The sequence below is a fragment of the Euprymna scolopes genome, chromosome 45 (assembly GCF_053919585.1).
Source record: "Euprymna scolopes isolate OS-2025 chromosome 45, ASM5391958v1, whole genome shotgun sequence".
NCBI lineage: Eukaryota > Metazoa > Mollusca > Cephalopoda > Sepiida > Sepiolidae > Euprymna > Euprymna scolopes.
In genome coordinates, this window is record NC_136526.1 from 12,086,978 (window position 1) to 12,104,808 (window position 17,831).

The 17,831-nt window shown below is 36.1% G+C and overlaps 1 long non-coding RNA gene and 1 pseudogene across 1 annotated transcript in view; both read right to left on the reverse strand.

Moving 5' to 3' along the window:
- The window catches only part of LOC145269258 (uncharacterized), a 205,835-nt gene that overhangs the window by 19,308 nt on the left and 168,696 nt on the right, over positions 1 to 17,831 (reverse strand). The gene's annotated exons all lie outside the window — the stretch shown is intronic.
- Positions 4,020 to 4,139, reverse strand: LOC145270000 (5S ribosomal RNA; annotated as a pseudogene).

The window sequence follows — 17,831 nt, forward strand, 5'->3', positions numbered from 1 at the left end:
AAGCAAAATAGGCTTTTAAGGAGGAAGTAAAAATAGAAATTAACTCAAATGTCATTTTTTTTTTAAGCGTTGATTATGACTTGATAGACAGTCACAATAGCGTGAATAAAAAAGATAGTTATCCAATGAGTTCTATTTGACGCCACGCCGTTTTTTTACAAGGAAGTCACCGTTCGAGAATAATGGTTAATGAATGCAAGGTAACCGTTAATGGTGTATATTGCGTAGAATTTAGATTTCTTTTTTACAAGATAGTCATCACTTATCAAGGCCCGGGAGCAACTCGAGGATAAGGGTTATTGCGTGTACAGCAATCAATGGCATAGTATCGTAGTAATCGTTAATATTGGAGCTTTGATAAAGTGTGTTACTTAAGGTGGCGGTTCATCAGGAATTTGTTTATGGTGGACTTGAAGACACCCAGGTTGTAGCCAGGTGGAAAACAGGCAAACGGAAGAGAGTTCCACAGGCGTGCACTTCTAAGATTATTTAAGGAAATGGTTTAACAAGAACTTGTTTACATTGGACTTGAAAGCTACCATGTTGTAATCGGCCGGGAAGCAGACCAGAAGAATAGTGTTCCACGGGCGAGCAGTTCTAAGAAAGCAGCTTTGTTCATGGGACATTTAAGCGAAGATAGAGAGTGTGGAAAATTTTTGGTAGTGGTTGTAGCTGGTCGAGTGTTTTTTTTTTAATGAATGTTTAGCATGAAGAGACCATAGACTGGAGTTCAGACGAGCACTTGCCATGAAAATAACGCTAGAGCAGAGCCAGGCTCGCAACGTCTCTTCTGAGACGCGGTGTGTGTGTGTGTGTGTGTGTGTGTGTGTGTGTGAGTTCGTTCCCTATGGACTTGGAAACGGCTGGGCCAACTTTTGAGAAATTTCACACGAAAGTATTTGATGTGTCTGAGAGTGTTCTTACGTGGATACTTTTTTTAAATCCGAAGTCGTTTAATAAGTATCGAAATTCGATAATTGAAGAAAAAAATCTCATTCTTTAAGGAATTTGGATTTTGACTAAAGTTAACACATTTATACAACCTAACATTATATCAACTGCCTTATGAGATTGTGCGCGTTTTATAGGAGTTATTAAATTATTGACGTTTAGCATAAAATTATTGATGTTTAGCACAAACACTTTCTACATATATATATATATATATATATATATATATGTAATATATATATATGTGTGTGTGTATGTGTGTATATATATATATATATATATATATATGTGTGTGTGTGTGTGTGTGTGTGTGTGTGTGTGTGTGTGTGACGTGGTTGTCTGTTTTATCATGTGCACGTGTTCCTAAAATCAATTGAATGGCGGAAATTCCTGGCAGACGGCCATACCTATTTATGGGGTAAGTACTCGCACGTGTCCCTCAGCGCACAGTTCAGGCCGACGTCATCACCACCCCCTCCCTCCTAGACACCGTTCATTCTGACATTTGCCATTTTCATGCTGCAGCAAAGTTTTATGTCGGCTGTGCCAAAAAAAAAAAAAGAAAAAAAAAACAAAAACAAAAAAAAACGGTTTTTAGTTGGAGCAATCACAGGACAAGCTCGATTAAACGAAGAAGGTACATGTTACGAAATAGGACCAATCAAACGTTCGGTAGTGTTCGGCAATGTTCGTTAACGTTCGGCTACTTTATGGAAACTTAAAAAAAACCCAGAACAAGTGAAGCATGAATGGTCCCTCGTGAGTGCACAGTGAACGACGCATAAAAAAAAATGACTGAGTTCAGCATTTGCCACAAAAGCCCCCACGGGACGTCAAATCCCGGTGAAAATGAACAACTAGTGCAGTTTTAGGCCTTAACATAAATGAAAAAAACTCAAATTTGTGTTCTGCACCATGCAAAAAAAGAAATGACTAAGTTCATCATTTGCCCCAAAAGTCCCTAAGGCCTAAACAGATTTGAATTTGAGTTCAGCACCATACAAAACTGCTAAATAGGCATACACAGAAAATTTTGGACAAATATGGTAAAATAGTCCCAAAAATGGAGTGTTTTCATTAGCCCTAAAAGAGGCCCTGGGGCACACACAAGAGTTATCGCGAAGTATAGACAAACAAAATTATATAGAAATCAGTTAGTTACAACTTTTCAGAAAGTTTTATACAAATCCAAAGCATCAATGTTTTTTAATAAGCACAAAAGTGTCAATTTTAACCATTTTAACCCGAAAGGCACTCCTGTGTGGGGTGGGGGTCAACCGGAGTTTTCTCGGAAAATTCGTTCTATTACTTTTTTTTTTTTACTCATATAATGTTTAATGTTTGTGCAAAATTTCAAAAAATTCCAAGGTGTAGTTATTGACAAAAGTGCGGACAGACGAACGGACGAACGGGCAAGGGTGAATTTACAGGTCCTTTTTATTTTGTCGGGGGACCAAAAACTATCTAGAGAAACACAAACACCGAAAATCTAAAAATGTTAAAAGGTAGTGGGGCTCCCACTGCTGTGCCAGAAAATTACTACAACCAAAGCTTTCTTCCCTCGAAGAGCTAGACTTTGGAATTCCGTTCCTGCCATCTGCTTCCCTGAATTGTACTGACATGCAGCAGTTTAAATATAATGTAAACCAACATCTTGTTAATCTTTCTTAGGCATGATCCCCAATTAATTACCCCCTACGTCCTTGCTTTGGGGTGAAGGTGAGTAAAAGAAATATTTCCAACCGACTGATTTTTTTTCTTTCACCCTCCCCCTTTTGAACCGTGTGGCGTCACGTCCGATTCTGGCTACCAAGTTGATGTGACATTTGAATACGTACTCGCTGAGCCCATGATCCCGATATCTTACGTACGTGTGAACACTGCCTTAAGAAAGCAAATAATCAAATATATGCCAACAACGTATCCATCAGGTATCAACAGTGATTAATAAAGCCGAAGGAATCACCACTTATCAAGGCACAGAGGCCACTCGAGGATAAGGGTTAAAGAGTGTACAGTGGTCAAAAGGACAATATAGTAATCGCTAGAAGTTTGGTAAATTGGATTACTTAAGGGGAACGGCTCATCAAGAACTTGTTTACATTGGACTTGCAGACGACCATGTTGTAGTCAGTTGGAAAGCAGGCAAATTACAGTTCCACAGGTGTGCAGTTCTAAAAAAAGAAGCTTTGTTTATGGAATCTACGTTTAGGTTTAGGCACAGATAAAGAGTGGGGGGAATTATTGATAGTGTTTTCAGCTAGACTAGTGTTTTTCGTGAAAGTTTGGCGAGGGAAGACCATAGATTGGAGCTCAGACGAGCACTTGCCATGAAAATAGCGATAAAGCAGAGACAGGCTCGCAACGTTTCTTCTGTGAGAAAGAGGTTGCAGGGAAGAGAAAAGGGCATCCCCTACTAGGTTACGAAGTCTATTTTGAACTCTGTCAAGGCAGGATAAAATCTCCCTAGCAGCTTCTGCCCAGATGTGGCAACAATGCTCCATCCTTGGACGTACCTGGTTTCCATATTGGCAGAGAATTGCATCAGCAGTAAGATATCTATTGGATCGATAGAAGGAGCCCATCATTTGTCCAGCGACTTTGGCAACGGATATGATGTACGTGTTTCATTTCAGATCAGGAGTAAAGGTCAAGCCCAGAAGCTTGTCAAAACATGGAGCCTCTCCAAGACGAGAGTCATTCATTTTAGTTGATGCCAGATGGGATCATAACGTTGATGATGCGTTATCTATCCATCTATCCAAACAAAGATTTTACTCGTTATAAACCATCCTTAATGTTAGATTACAGTTTCCTGTTAATTTCAGTGTTATGTGACCAGTAGTTTAACAGTTTATCGGTTAAATATTTACACACAGACAATCAGACACCATGTATGTAGTCAGCACCAACCCTATTCGCGTTTAACCGGCTTCCCCCGAAGGAGGAAGTTTCATGGGTGTATGAAATTCACAAGCGGTCCCCAATCGCTTAGGGAGATGACGACGTTAGGGGAGATGGCGACATTAGGTTTTTGCAACTTTTGCAGGGAGGTGTCGACGTCCTCCTACATACAGCACCTGGACTTCCCAAAATTGATCACTCATTTTAGTAATGACCAGGCTCAGCGTTGCTTAACTTCGGTGATCTGACGGGAACTGGTGTGTCAACGTGATTATGCCGTATAATCAGGCACCATACACACACACATATGCATCTACGGTTTTACTCATATAGAAACGTTTATAGATGCATTATTTGTATAGAATGTTCAGATACTCTGAGAAACAGCCTTAGCTATGGGTCATTAGGGTTTTTCTGTAGGCAAAACACTCGTCTTATTGTGCATGCATAATGCTTGTAAGGGTTATTTTCAGGTCTCTTGTTTCTTTATTTCTCACGACCCATTCTTTTCAGCTGAATACTGGCGTCTTTATTTTGAAACCCAGTGTATTGTTTAGGAAGAAAAGGCGTCTTCAATTTGCATGTTGATGTCTGGACAGGTGAATGACCTAGTAACCGCGTCTTTTCGTATGTACTTATTCATTATTATTATTATTATTATTATTATTATTATTATTATTATTATCATTATTATCATTATTATTATTATTATTGTTATTATTAGACTAAACCTCAATTTACCCTCTAAGACCTTTTTCTACGTAATTTAACTTTACGAATACCCGTCCCAGGACAGGGAACATGAGCTGGAACAGATACATTGAGAGCATTGCCAAGGGTGCTGAAAAGAAAGTGAGCTCTCATTACCGTGCTAGAAAACTACTTACGCATTTTTTTTTTACATGGTAGTCACCACTTATCAAGGCCCGGAAGACACTCGGGCATAATGGTTATTGCGTGTACAGCAATCAATGGGATAATATCGTAGTAATCGTCAGTAATGGAGATTTGATAAAGTGTCTTACTTAAGGGGGCGGTTTATCAGGAATTTGTTTATGTTGGACTTGAAGACATCCAATTTGTAGTCAGGTGGGAAACAGGCAAATGGAAGAGAGTTCCACAGGCGTGCACTTCTAAGAAAGAAGGTTTGTTCATGGAATCTAAGTTTTGATTTAAGCACAGATAAAGAATGGGGAAATTTATTGATAGTGGTTTCAGCTAGCTGAAAGTAGCTTGTTGCTTTACAAGGCCACAATTCGCTTGTAGCTTTACAAGGCCACAATTCGCTTGTAGCTTTACAAGGCCACAATTCGCTTGTAGCTTTACAAGGCCACAATTCGCTTGTAGCTTTACAAGGTCACAATTCGCCCATGTTCCTCGTTCGTGTTTTTGGGGCATTCCTACCCATCCGAAACGTGATTAAATACGAGGAGGACAACGAAGTAGATATATAATGGTTCTGTTTTTGTGTTATTTTTTTGCTTTGTTTTAGTTTTTTTTGGGGGCGAGGGGGTGTTACGGCATGTTAACCCATTCGATCATTTTATGCCGATTACCTATGAGTTTAGGAGGCCTTTACTCCCTGCTCTAGCTGACATATACCAGTAATATGTTCTTTTTTTAAAAGGTTTTGATAAAAGCCAATTTTATAAGGTACTGGCGGGGGCGCTCTGTTTCATTGTTAAGTAGTGTTGTATGCCCGGGCGACAGCAATCAAACCTGCTGAACACAAGGGTTAAGTTATAAAGTTTATTATTTTTATAAAATCGACATATAAATCTGATTGTTTGGTGAAAGTGACAATTTGATGTCACTTTGAGAGCCATAACGAAATATAATTTCGTTTCCGGTGCCAGCGAACCCTGACTCAGAGTTGTCTGGTCTCTGAGTACATTACCAGACCGAGTAAGAAAAAGTTTGGATAAATATGGTAAAATTGTCCCCAAAATGGAGTGTTTTTATTAGCCCTAAAAGAGCCCCTGGGTCACACCTAAGAGTTATCGTGAAATTAGTTACAACTTTTCAGAAAGTTTTATAAAAATCCAAAGCATCAATTTGTTTTTAAGAAGCACAAAAGTGTCAATTTTAGCCATTTTAATCCGATAAGCAGCCTGGGGGGTAGGGGCAACCGGAGTTTTCCCGGAAAATCCGTTCTGTTACTTTTTTTTTATTATTCATATAATGTTTAATGTTTGTGCAAAATTGTTAAAAAAATTCCAAGGCGTAGTTATTGAGAAAAGTACAGACGCACGAACGGACGAACGGACGAACGGACAAGGGTGAATTTATAGGTCCACCCTCTTTTTGTCCTCGGACCAAAAAAACTTGTGCGGTATCTTACACATAAGGTGGCAATACTTAATCACGAATACCGAGTTTTTCTTCGCTCATGGGTGGAAAGCATGGACTTACAAAAACAACACACAGTCCAGCTGGGCTGGACTACTTGACCATATGCTTGACAATCACGTTCCCACGCAAGCTCGTTACTTTGAACTAACCATTGAAACCAAACGGAATCCATTCTTAAGGCGACCAAAATTGACACAAACAACTGGGAAGTCAATGCGGCCAACAAGGAGAACTGGAGAAGAAAAATATATGGAAACAGCAAAATCTCCGAAAAAAACAGAAGGTAAAAAAAAGAAGAAAAAAAAGAGCCCAAAGAAAAGCTGGAACAAGAGAAACCGTGAACCCTCCTACTATCCCCTGTGGAGGCGGCCACCTCTTTCGTGCACAGATAATCCTTGCTTCTCATCGTAGGAAGTGTTACTGAGAAGAATGCTTACTTGTATTCGAGTTCCGCTAATGTTACTTTATAATATCTAGAAAAGTGAACGTGCCTGTCTGTGTGTCTGTGTGTCTGTATGTGTGTGTACATTTCCCTACGCAATAACTATATAAACTCGAATACAAGTAAGCATATATATATATATATATATATATATATATATATATATATATATATATATATATATATATATATTAAAAAAGGATGGATGCCTCACTATACAGGAATGTGCCCAGATAGCTGCAAGTTACGAAGTTTGGAGATCCATTGTACAAGTGCAAAGATGTAGGAGAACTTTTGATGGAAAAATGTGCAAAAATGGAGCCAAAGACAATCAAGAATTGTCACGCGAAATTCATGACTACAGGACCCAATATATATATATATATATATATATATATATATATATATATATATATATATGTATGTATGTATGTATACATATATATATATGTATGTATGTATACATATATATATATGTATGTATACATATATATATGTATGTATGTATGCATACATATATATACATATATATATGTGTATATATATTATATATATATCATATATATATTATATATATTATATATATATATTTTATGTATATATATAACCTATATATTTTATGTATATATATAATATATATAATATATATATAATTTATATATATAAATATATGTATATATAAATATATATATAAATATATATATATATTTATATATATATAAATATATAGATATAAATATATATATATATAGATATATTTAAATATATATATAAATATATATTAATATATATACGAGCAAACAGCAAACATTAATATATATATAAATAAATATATAAATATATATATATGTGTGTGTATATATATATATATATATATATATATATATATATATATATATATATATATACTTTCTATCTATTTTACATAAGCATCGATATTTCGCTACACATACATGAGCATGTTCCGGTCAGCTTGTTACTTGTAACTAGAAACCTCTTTAGGCAGTACAGCTTATACGAAATCTTGGTCTGCAAATTGTTTATATATATATATATATATATATATATATATATATATATATATATATATATATATATATATATAAACAATCTTCCCAGCCTTTTCCCGTAGAAATGATTTATCTTAAATTCACCATCCGTCCTCTTCCCCAGTTTCCTGTTGGCTTACTTCCAAATTTATTTAGACTTGCGCGGCGATCCCATAATGCATCATTTCGTCGCATCATTCTTTTCTATCTCTTTGTCTGTTTTTGTTTTTATAGTTTCTTTACATCCGGCTCGAAGATGCAATGTCTAAGCTGTTCTTCCTGCCCAGTCAACGATACGTCATCGACAACCGGTCCAACAGAAATGAGCTCAACTCGGTGTCTTTATTTTATAATCAAGGGTAATATTAGGAGGTCAAACTTTTCAGGTCTTTTCCCCTCTCTTTCGAAAGAAATCATTTTTTTGCCAACTGCCTGAAGCGCCTCCTAGCGGCTAGACAATTTATAAGAGGCCATAGAGACCTAACTTTATTACGCTGGTTTCCCCCCCCCCCCATTTCCGGCCTTTAGCGGTGGAAAGCAACTAAATGCCGAGGCGATATCATAGCTGTTGCCCTACCACATTACTCAGCGTAAACAAGGAAAAATAGTTTTATCAAATAAACAAAGTAAATGTTGTCCGTATTTATGCAGAATGTAGATGGTGCTATTTTATTGATAAGACTTTCAAGATAGATTTATTTATTTTTTTTGTTTTTAAAATCGTTAGGTGAAAGTACAGAATACTTACAAAACGTTCTAACCTCCTCTATGTAAAAAATAGGTTTCTAAGTAATAAACCTGTTACTTCAGCACGGCCCATATTCCGCAAAAGTAACATGTTTTCTGTTCGTCGAGCTTTTACGTTAAGAGTCGCCAACCTGATAGGTCCTGAACTGTCATCCACGCTTCAGCCTCTGTCCCATCGACGAAATGTTGCGTCCCTCTGCCTGTTCTACAAGTATTTTAATGATGAATATGCTGACGAACTGCAATCACTTGTGCCCCCACGACGTAAACACCCTCGATAAACCCGACTAGCAGCTAAATCCTACCCTTACACAGTAGAGATCCCTAAATGTAAAAGAGATTTCTACTCTGATAGTTTCTTCCCCAGAACCGCTAGACTTTGGAATTCCATTCCAGGACTCTGCTTCCCCAACTGTACTGACATGCAGAAGTTCAAGTTGTAACGTGAACCGACATCTTGCTGCCCAACTCCCTACTCCAGTACCTCAGTAAATGTTGCCCCTGATAGTAGCCCCATACACCAAAGTGGCAATGTGCCTTGTTTGGGGTGAAAATGTAAAAAATAAAAAAATAAAAGAGTCAGAATCGACTCTGAAAACCCAATTAATAGGTAACATGATTTTGAACAAACATATTGAAGACATTGCCAAGGCTGCCGCAAAAAAAGGATGGGCTTCGCCTATCGTACTAGAAAAATACTCACACCTGGGACGATATTTAAGGCGGTAATTACTGGGGATAGAGTTACAAGCTCCACGCGTATTTGCTTATATATAAAATTAATGATCATGTTGTAGTCTGTTAGGAAGCAGCCCCGTGGTATTTTTGTCCAACCAGGTTTGATATTCTAAGAAAGAAAATTCATGGAAGTTCCTTTTTTTGTTTTTGGTGCAGAGAAGGGGAAGCGGAAGGTGAAGTTCATTATTGCGGTTGCCATATTTGTACAAACCCATAATTTTCCCACGCATAAAGTATTCTTGCCATATATGGCTGTGTTCACCTACCATAGGTCTCACACTCTTAGACAGGGCCCCAAACTGTTTTACATCGAATAGGTCCTGAATTATCAGCTAAGTTCCAACCCCTGTCTCATCACCGCAATGTTGTATCCCTGTACCAGTTTTTACAAATATTTTAATGAAATGTGCTCTGATGAACTCATTACACTTGTGCCCCCTCGACGTACATATCCCCGACAAACCTGCTTAGCAACAAAATCACACCCCTTCACTTTTTAGTTCCCTAAAAGCCCGAAAGCTTTCTATTCTAATACTTTCTTCTCTCAAACAGCTAGACTTTGGAATCACCTTCCTGCTACTCGCTTCCCTGACTGTACTGATATGCAGAAGTTTAAATTTAACGTAAACTAACATCTTGTTAATCTTTCCTGTTTTACAAGTACTTTAATGAAATGTACTTTGATGTGCGCTGATGAACTCATAGAACTTGTGTCCCCCCCTCTCGACGTATAATAGCATGCCGTGCAACGTCGAGTAACCTGGTTGATTATTATTATAAAAAAAATAAAACAATTAGACTTTGGAAAATTTGGATTTACAGCTTTGGAATGTTTAGTCAGGAATTTGATGCAGAAATAAAATAAACAAAGTTGATTTAGAAATTTTCGGAGTAGTTGTGGAATTTGGTTAGAATTAAACAGATTTTGGTTTATGCGACTAATCATCTGTTTGTGTCATTGGACACGTGATTGGGGTCTTGCTGACGTAATAGGTAGGCAGCAGAAATCAAGCTAAGCATTTGGCAAGAAATGCATTAGCAAACAGACGTGTAGACGACCCTGTTGGAAGCAAAAGGGGAGAACTAGTGAAAATGTAGAAAGAGACTCAGCGTGCCAAACTCCGACAAGGGAATCCATAAGACGAATAAAACCCGTGTAAAATATTGCTTGTTGTTATGACCTTCTTTTGGGGGTTTCGACAAATAACAAGGTATGTGTCCCTTTTGGTCTGAGACAAGCAGACATATTGTTATCCGCTGATTGTAAGAAAAGCTGTTTATAAAAGTTTATGCGTCACGTTTGTTGTGAAGAAACGCCCGCACACACAATGAACATTTTGTATACAGGGTGAGTCACAGAAAGCGGATGTTTTTTTAGAACGCTCCTTGCTCTCCTTGAGTAAGGGATAGGGAGTGAGAAAGGCACTGCTTAAACCTGCTTAAGATTCGATTTCGTTTGTTGTTATTTGCTTATCATTTGCGTTAAATTTTGTTTTAGTTATTTATTTTGAATTGCTTTTCTTTTCAGTTTGTTGTTTTGTTTTCCTTAAAAACATCCGTTTCCCGTGACCCACTCTGTACATGCAGGGACAAGGAATATTTTTATGCTCCATATTATTCATTAGATATTAAAGGCGCTCGTCATACTCTTGACAATCAGTAAAATTCCACCCCTTCAGCTCTGGATGCTGGAAAGCCCTTTGCATTTATAGTGTCTTCCTAGACTTTAGAATTCCCTCCCTGTTTACTGTTTTCCTTGATTACAGAAGTTTAAATAACTAAATGAAATTCATAAAAGATCCTTATGATCAACGCTGTTTTCTGTATTAAACTGGATAAAAATAGATCGGAGTCAAGGGAAATAATCAAGATTGTTTTCTCTATTAAGCAACATAAAAAATAAACTAGAATCAAAGACCATTAAAATCGACGTAGTTATCTCCCTTGATGCTAGTCTATTTTTCTTTTACCTTGTTAAATATGAGAAAACAGTGTTGATTATAAGAATTTTTAATTAGTTTCATCCAGTTATTTCCCTTGATTTTTATCTTGTTTAATAGAAAAAAAAACAACGTTGATTTTAAGGATTTTTTTATTAGTTTAAATTTGTATAAACTGCTAAACTCTCCACAGTCGTAATAGTAGCCTATTACTTCCTAGTGGCAATATACAAGGTTCCTTCAATAAGTTTCCAGACTTTTTTGTACGGGCATTTAAAATTGTCGTAGACTCTTGAAATATCAGTATGTTATTGCTATACATCTTATGAGATGACCGACTAAGTTTTATGATTTCAGGTTCAAATGAACAGCTACAGCAGGAATCGGAATACATCCTACTAAAGCCTGATTTCCACAGCTGGTGAATTTTCAAAAATGCAAACTGGACGTGAGGACACTTTAGAAGAACGATATGCAATAAAATTCTGTTTTAAACTTGGAAAAAATGCTATAGAAATGTATGGAATGCTTCAGACGGTTTTTGGACCATCTTGCATGAATTGAGTATCGGTTTTTGAGTGGCATAAGAGATTCAAGAAAGGCAGGAGGTCTGTGAGGGATGATAAGAAAGGAGCAAGGAAAGCAGAACACCAGAGTTGATTGGCCAAATAAAGAATTTCCTGAATAAGTACCGTTGTGTGTCTATTAGAGACAATAAGTGCACAGTTTGATGTCAGTGTGGAAACTGTACATACACAATTATTCGCGATGAACTGAAGATGTGGACGGTTTGCGTGAAGTTTGTCCCAAGGGTGCTCTGAGAAGATCAGAAAGAAAAACGTTGTCATGACCAAGATGGGAATCAACACAGTGCCTCACCCTCCCTGTACTCCAGACCTTGCTCCATTTGACTTTTGCTTATTTCCTAAACTCAAGGAAAACCCTAGAGGTTGTCGTTATGAAACAGTTGAGGAGATGGAAAGAGACTTTGACGAGGGTCATTGACACGCTCACACAAAAGGACTTCCGTGGGGCCTTCCAGAACTTGCTGGGACGGTACAACAAGTGCATTGCAGCCGGAAGAGATTACCTCAAAGGGGACTTGAGTTTTATGAAAAGTCTGGAAACTTATTGAAAGTACCTCTGTACCCTGCTTGGGGTGAAAAAGTCTTTTAAAAAATAGTGTATGGGTCTGGCGCGAAATGGCATATTTCTTATTCAATCCGTCGGCGCTGTTATTTTTAGCGCTTTCTTTGTACCCTTATTTATCTTAGATTGTCAATAGAACTGCCTATAAATAACAGTCGCCAGAACAATGTCTCAGCTATTTATAGGAAAACTGGCAGAAACAGGATTTCGAAAGCGGTCAACATTTTGACCCCTCCCCCATAAGATATTGGAGTAAACTAAAAATGCCACACTTGTCCGTAATTAACATAGAAGAGGTGTTGCTAGCCTCTCTCCGCTTTATTGTCATGTCCATAGCAAATGCTCGACTGAGCTCCAATCCCCGGTCTTATCCTGTAACACATTCACATTCACAGCTAAGAAAGTTTCTCTCTCTTTCTCTCTTTCTTTCTAACCACCCTCTCTCTCTCTCTCTCTCTCTCTCTCTCTCTCTCTCTCTCTCTCTCTCTCTCTCTGTGAACTAAATGGCAGCAGGTACTCGACTGAGCTCTAATCTCCGATCTTCTCCTGTAAGACATTCAAAGCTAAGAACGATCCTGTCTGTCTGTCTGTCTGTCTGTCTGTTTCTCTCTCTCTCTCTCTCTCTCTCTCTATCTATCTATCTATCATCTATCTATCTATCTTTCTGTGAACTAAATGGCAGCAGGTGCTCGACTTAGCTTCAATCCCTGGTCTTCTGTAATACATTCACAGCTAAGAACGTATCTCTTTGTATCTCTCTCCCCCTCTCTCTTTCTCTGTCTCTCTCTCTCTCTCTCTCTGTACTAAATGGCAGCAGGTACTCGACTGAGCCCTAATCTCTGGTCTCCTCCTTTAAAACACTCACAGCAATAACTCGCCTAGCTACAACCGCAATAATGAACTTCACCCTCTCCCCTCTTCTCTGTGGCGGTAATTGCAGTGAATACAGCCAGGAGATTCAGAGTTCCTATCCATCGTGGTTATCACCTGACGAAAGCCAGAGGAATAGTTGTCCGAAACGTCGTGAAACAACTAAGAAAAAGATGAGGATAATAGTCCGCAATAAATAAAAATTAATAAATAATATTCATCTCAATGAATTCCAATTAAAATAATACAGCGTTAATGTTCTATCGATTTTTATATGTTATAAAGTTGCGTTTTCAAAAATAAAAAAAAATATATCCATATGACTTGGGTGCATTAGCTTGAATCGAAACCGAAACCAAAATTTATGAGGGATCCTTGATAAAATTATTTATATAAAAAAAAAAAAAATAGATGACTTAAGTGCCAAGTGCCATCAAATATAATCGAAACCGAAACCAAAACTTACGAAGGATCCTCGATAAAATTATTTATAAAAAAAAAATAGATTACTTAAGTGCTAAGTGCCATCAGATAGAATCGAAACCGAAACCAAAACTTATGAAGAATTTTTGGTAAAATTATTTATTATAAGAAATGGAAGTACATAACAATTAAATGACCCGGATGTAAGCGTGACACACAAAATAAATAACACACACGCTATCGTATTAATATATAGATAGCAAACGCAGTAGAAATAAATTCTATCGACTCGAATACTTTGAACACATCGGTTAATAGAAAATTGGATTCTATTGCGTTTGTTATGAATTATTAGCGTTTATCCTTTTTGTTTACGAGTTCTCGGTTGTTAACTATTATGGACTTTTGCCAATAGTGCTACATAAGCGTCAAGGCGCCAGATGGTTTCCTTGTAATAACACGGCAAGGTTAGGGTTAGGTTAGGGCAACACGGCGATGTTTGTACTCGCGTTCAGTCTTTTACGTTTTCGTTCCCTTATTTTGTTAAGACTTTCTAAGTATAGATTCGACGTTGTTATTTTTAGCTCCGTTTTCTATCCCTATTTTTTGTTGTTGTTGTTGCTATCTTTGACTTTTAAATAGAGTCTGCCTATAAATAACAAACTCCCGGAAAGAACACACACACACACACACACACACACACACACACATATAAGACCCAGCTATTTTTAGGAAATTGTTCGAAACCGGATTGGGAAGGAAATAAACGTCTTCTGCATTCCGTTCGGATGAGATATCCTTACTCTATTGCTTATATTTAGGTCAGCGGGGGAGGGGGAGTAGGTGACGTGAAGACTCAGATTTCCATGGAAATCCGATGTTGTTTTGACGTTACGTCTCCTACACCATATTGCTTTAAACATGCGCTCTTCTGAATAACATATTGACTTTACTAACAATGCGTGTTCTTAGCCTCCACGGTGTGAATGCGGTATTATGGTGAATGGTGTCAGCCAAGAGTAATCTTCAAAGTTATATAGACTTTTTAGAAAAACCCTGCATCGTGCTTATGTGTTTCATAACTTAGTTTCTTGTATTTTATTTAAAAAAAAAAAACTTTTTGTGTTATAACTTAATTTGTAAAGTTCATGCAATAAACTATATAAACAAGAGCACAGTGTAGTATCTGTTCTGATGCTACACTTCACCTTTTCTGTTCTCGGTCAGTGGATGAGAAATCATTCATGACTGAAACGATTTTTTTTATCTTTATTCCTATCCAGAGTGCCCCTTTTTGAGAGCTGAATATTTCCTCTACATAAAAAAAACTACAAGTAAATAGCAACATATTAACTTCCGCATGAGAAGGGCGATTTTACACTGAATTACATCTTTGGTTCATGGAAATTTAATTATTATAATGAAGTGCATTTGTTGACTCATTAAGTTCGAATTATTTTATGCTTAAAGTGACGCATTTCATAAACATTCATAGATTTCGTTCATGGCGCCTACGAAACTAACTTTTTTTTGATTTGCATCAAAAAAAAAAAAAAAAAAAATAGAAAAAATTAAAAAGAAAAAAATTAAAAGGTATAATTGAACAGAAACGGTCTGTTATTTTTAACAATATTTCAATGAAAAAATACTGCCTAATAAGACACAACTATATATTATTTCCGTTGTTTTTAAAGGAAAGTTTTCCGTTATTACTTAAAACAATGGGAATTGTTACGCCGGCTAAATTATCTGTAAGGGGAAAAACTTTAACGATTCGAAATAACATTTATTCCTCGACAGTTTGCAAATAACTATTTCTACAAACTGGGATTACACACATTTTGGATTTTAATTTAAACTACAATTCTTGTGAGAACATAGACTCTTACCATCATTTCGTCTTGAAAATACTTAAACTGTCCATATCTTTTCATTTAGTTTTTATTTAATCCTTGGCTTTTAATTTATCTTTTTGTTTTTCATTTTATGACTAGTTTTCATATAATGCTGTTTCAGCTGATGAGAGCATCAGTAAATTCATAGCTTTATAATATTCATTTGTTAATAGCTTTCCTCTGACGAGAAGAACGCATTTCTTTGAAAATCCGCGGATTAAGGAAATTTCAATACATATTTACTAGCAGGGATCACCAGGCTTTTCCCGGTCGTAAAATACGTTTAAATATGATATTTTAAGTTGTCCAGATTTCGTATATATTATTATAGGGTCGTGATTTCAAAAGTAAAAAAAAAAAAGTATTTGGGTGCCATCAGCAAGAATCGAAACCAAAACTGTTTCAAAGTTAGTTACATTACCACTTTACTTACGTGACATGCATATGAACTGATTAAAAATTAAAAATGAACTAAGATGAATGTACAAAATGCATAATGATTATTTCAATTTAAAAAAAAACTATTTTAACCGGCTAAAAACTCATAAAAGAACGGCCCATAAAAAATCCACTCATTTGAGGCCCCTAGCACCGCTCTACGACTTTTAGTTTCGGAGGAGACAGAGTTTGAAAATATAGAAACAGACAGACGGACAAACAGAGACGTATAGCCCTTTATATAGAAGATTTGAGTATCGTGTCGCACAATAAATGCATGTAAAATATAATGTACAGTCTGAAATGTGTGTTCTTTATATATATATATATATACATATATATATACATATATACATACATACATATATATACATATATATATATATATATATATATATATATATATATATATAGAGAGAGAGAGAGAGAGAGAGAGAGAGACTTATATGTAATATACTGAGTTCGTGTAATTCAGTAAATTTTCATATACCAATAGGTTTTAAGTAAAAAATTGTTGACTTAAGGATTAAGCTACAAAATCATCACATTTCATAATTGAACATTAATATACTGTGTGTTCAAAATCCAGACTTCAAGACAAGGTGTTGATGGGAACAAAAAGTGTATTTCATTTTACGTTACAATTGTTTCGATGTCTAGTTCGACAATTTCAAGCATTATATCGTTTCAAAATTTTCAAAAACCAGCATTTCTTCAGACTTTATGGATAAACACACTTTAGGCAATGTAGCATTTTTTGAATAGAAAGAAAAAAAAAGCGGGGGAATCCCTAACGGGAAAAGCATGCGAGAAACATTTACCTTGTTGTGGTTACGGAAAAGCCCATTTAAATATTAATGTATAGCTTAATTTTCGTATCCTTATTTAAGAACAGAGTTATGTGAAGTTTTTACGGGGAGCCCTAAGCCATTTAAAAAAAGAAATTAAAAAAAAAATATATCCCATTTTTTGGGTTCCTAAATTCCTTTATTTCCCAATGATTAATTTTTTGTAAAAAGAATTTTTAAAAGTTTGGTATCTATATTTATATTATGGCCGTAACAACCTTGTAAAGATGTTGCGGTTAGTTTTAGTTTCGTATTAGTGGCAAGTAATGTTTATATATTATCGTTCTATTGGTACATGGATATAATACCATTTCCGGTTTAGAATTTGATTGATATGAGAATAAAGTAAAATGGGTGTATTAAATATATATAAACCTTGTAGGACATTTCGGGTGAAGTGTTCTTATCTATTTACTGTCTGAAGATTCATAGTTATTTTACTTGAGAAATGTCTTTATCTCGTTGCTTAGGATGATTTGAAGGGAGATAATCCAATTAATTTGTTAAGTACTGCTTGTTAATTCTGTTTGAAACTGGATCGATTTTGTTTCTTTAATGGTTAAAGGGAGGCATTTCAGGCCGTTTGTGTTTTCTGTTCATTGATTACTTGAAGGCGACTATGATTTAATAATTAATTTAATCAGATAGGTCCAGAACGTGCTACAATGGTTTATTTAACAAATTAAGTATATAAATTATGTTTTTGATCTAAAGGAATGGGTTGTGTTATTAATCACTTTAGCTGCTCCTGTCATATAATTCATGCGTTGTGTTCTTGGGTTGTCTAAATAAGTAAATTATTGTATGTCCTCTAATTATTATTCTGACAGCAAAACCACCCATGGCTCTAAGTGTGTTTCACTCCGGTGGGAAGATGTATACTCCTGCATTTATGGGTGAAAAACACTTAGACCATGGAGTGAAGTAGGAGAATAAGTCAGCATGGATTCTACCAACCTAGGGTGTCAAATGAGAAAATCAATTGAATTAATATTTAGATGGATTAACAGCCCCCAAGTTGCTTATTTAATTTTTAATAATTACTAGATTAATTGCTGAGTTGTTTTATTGATTTAAAGAGGGTG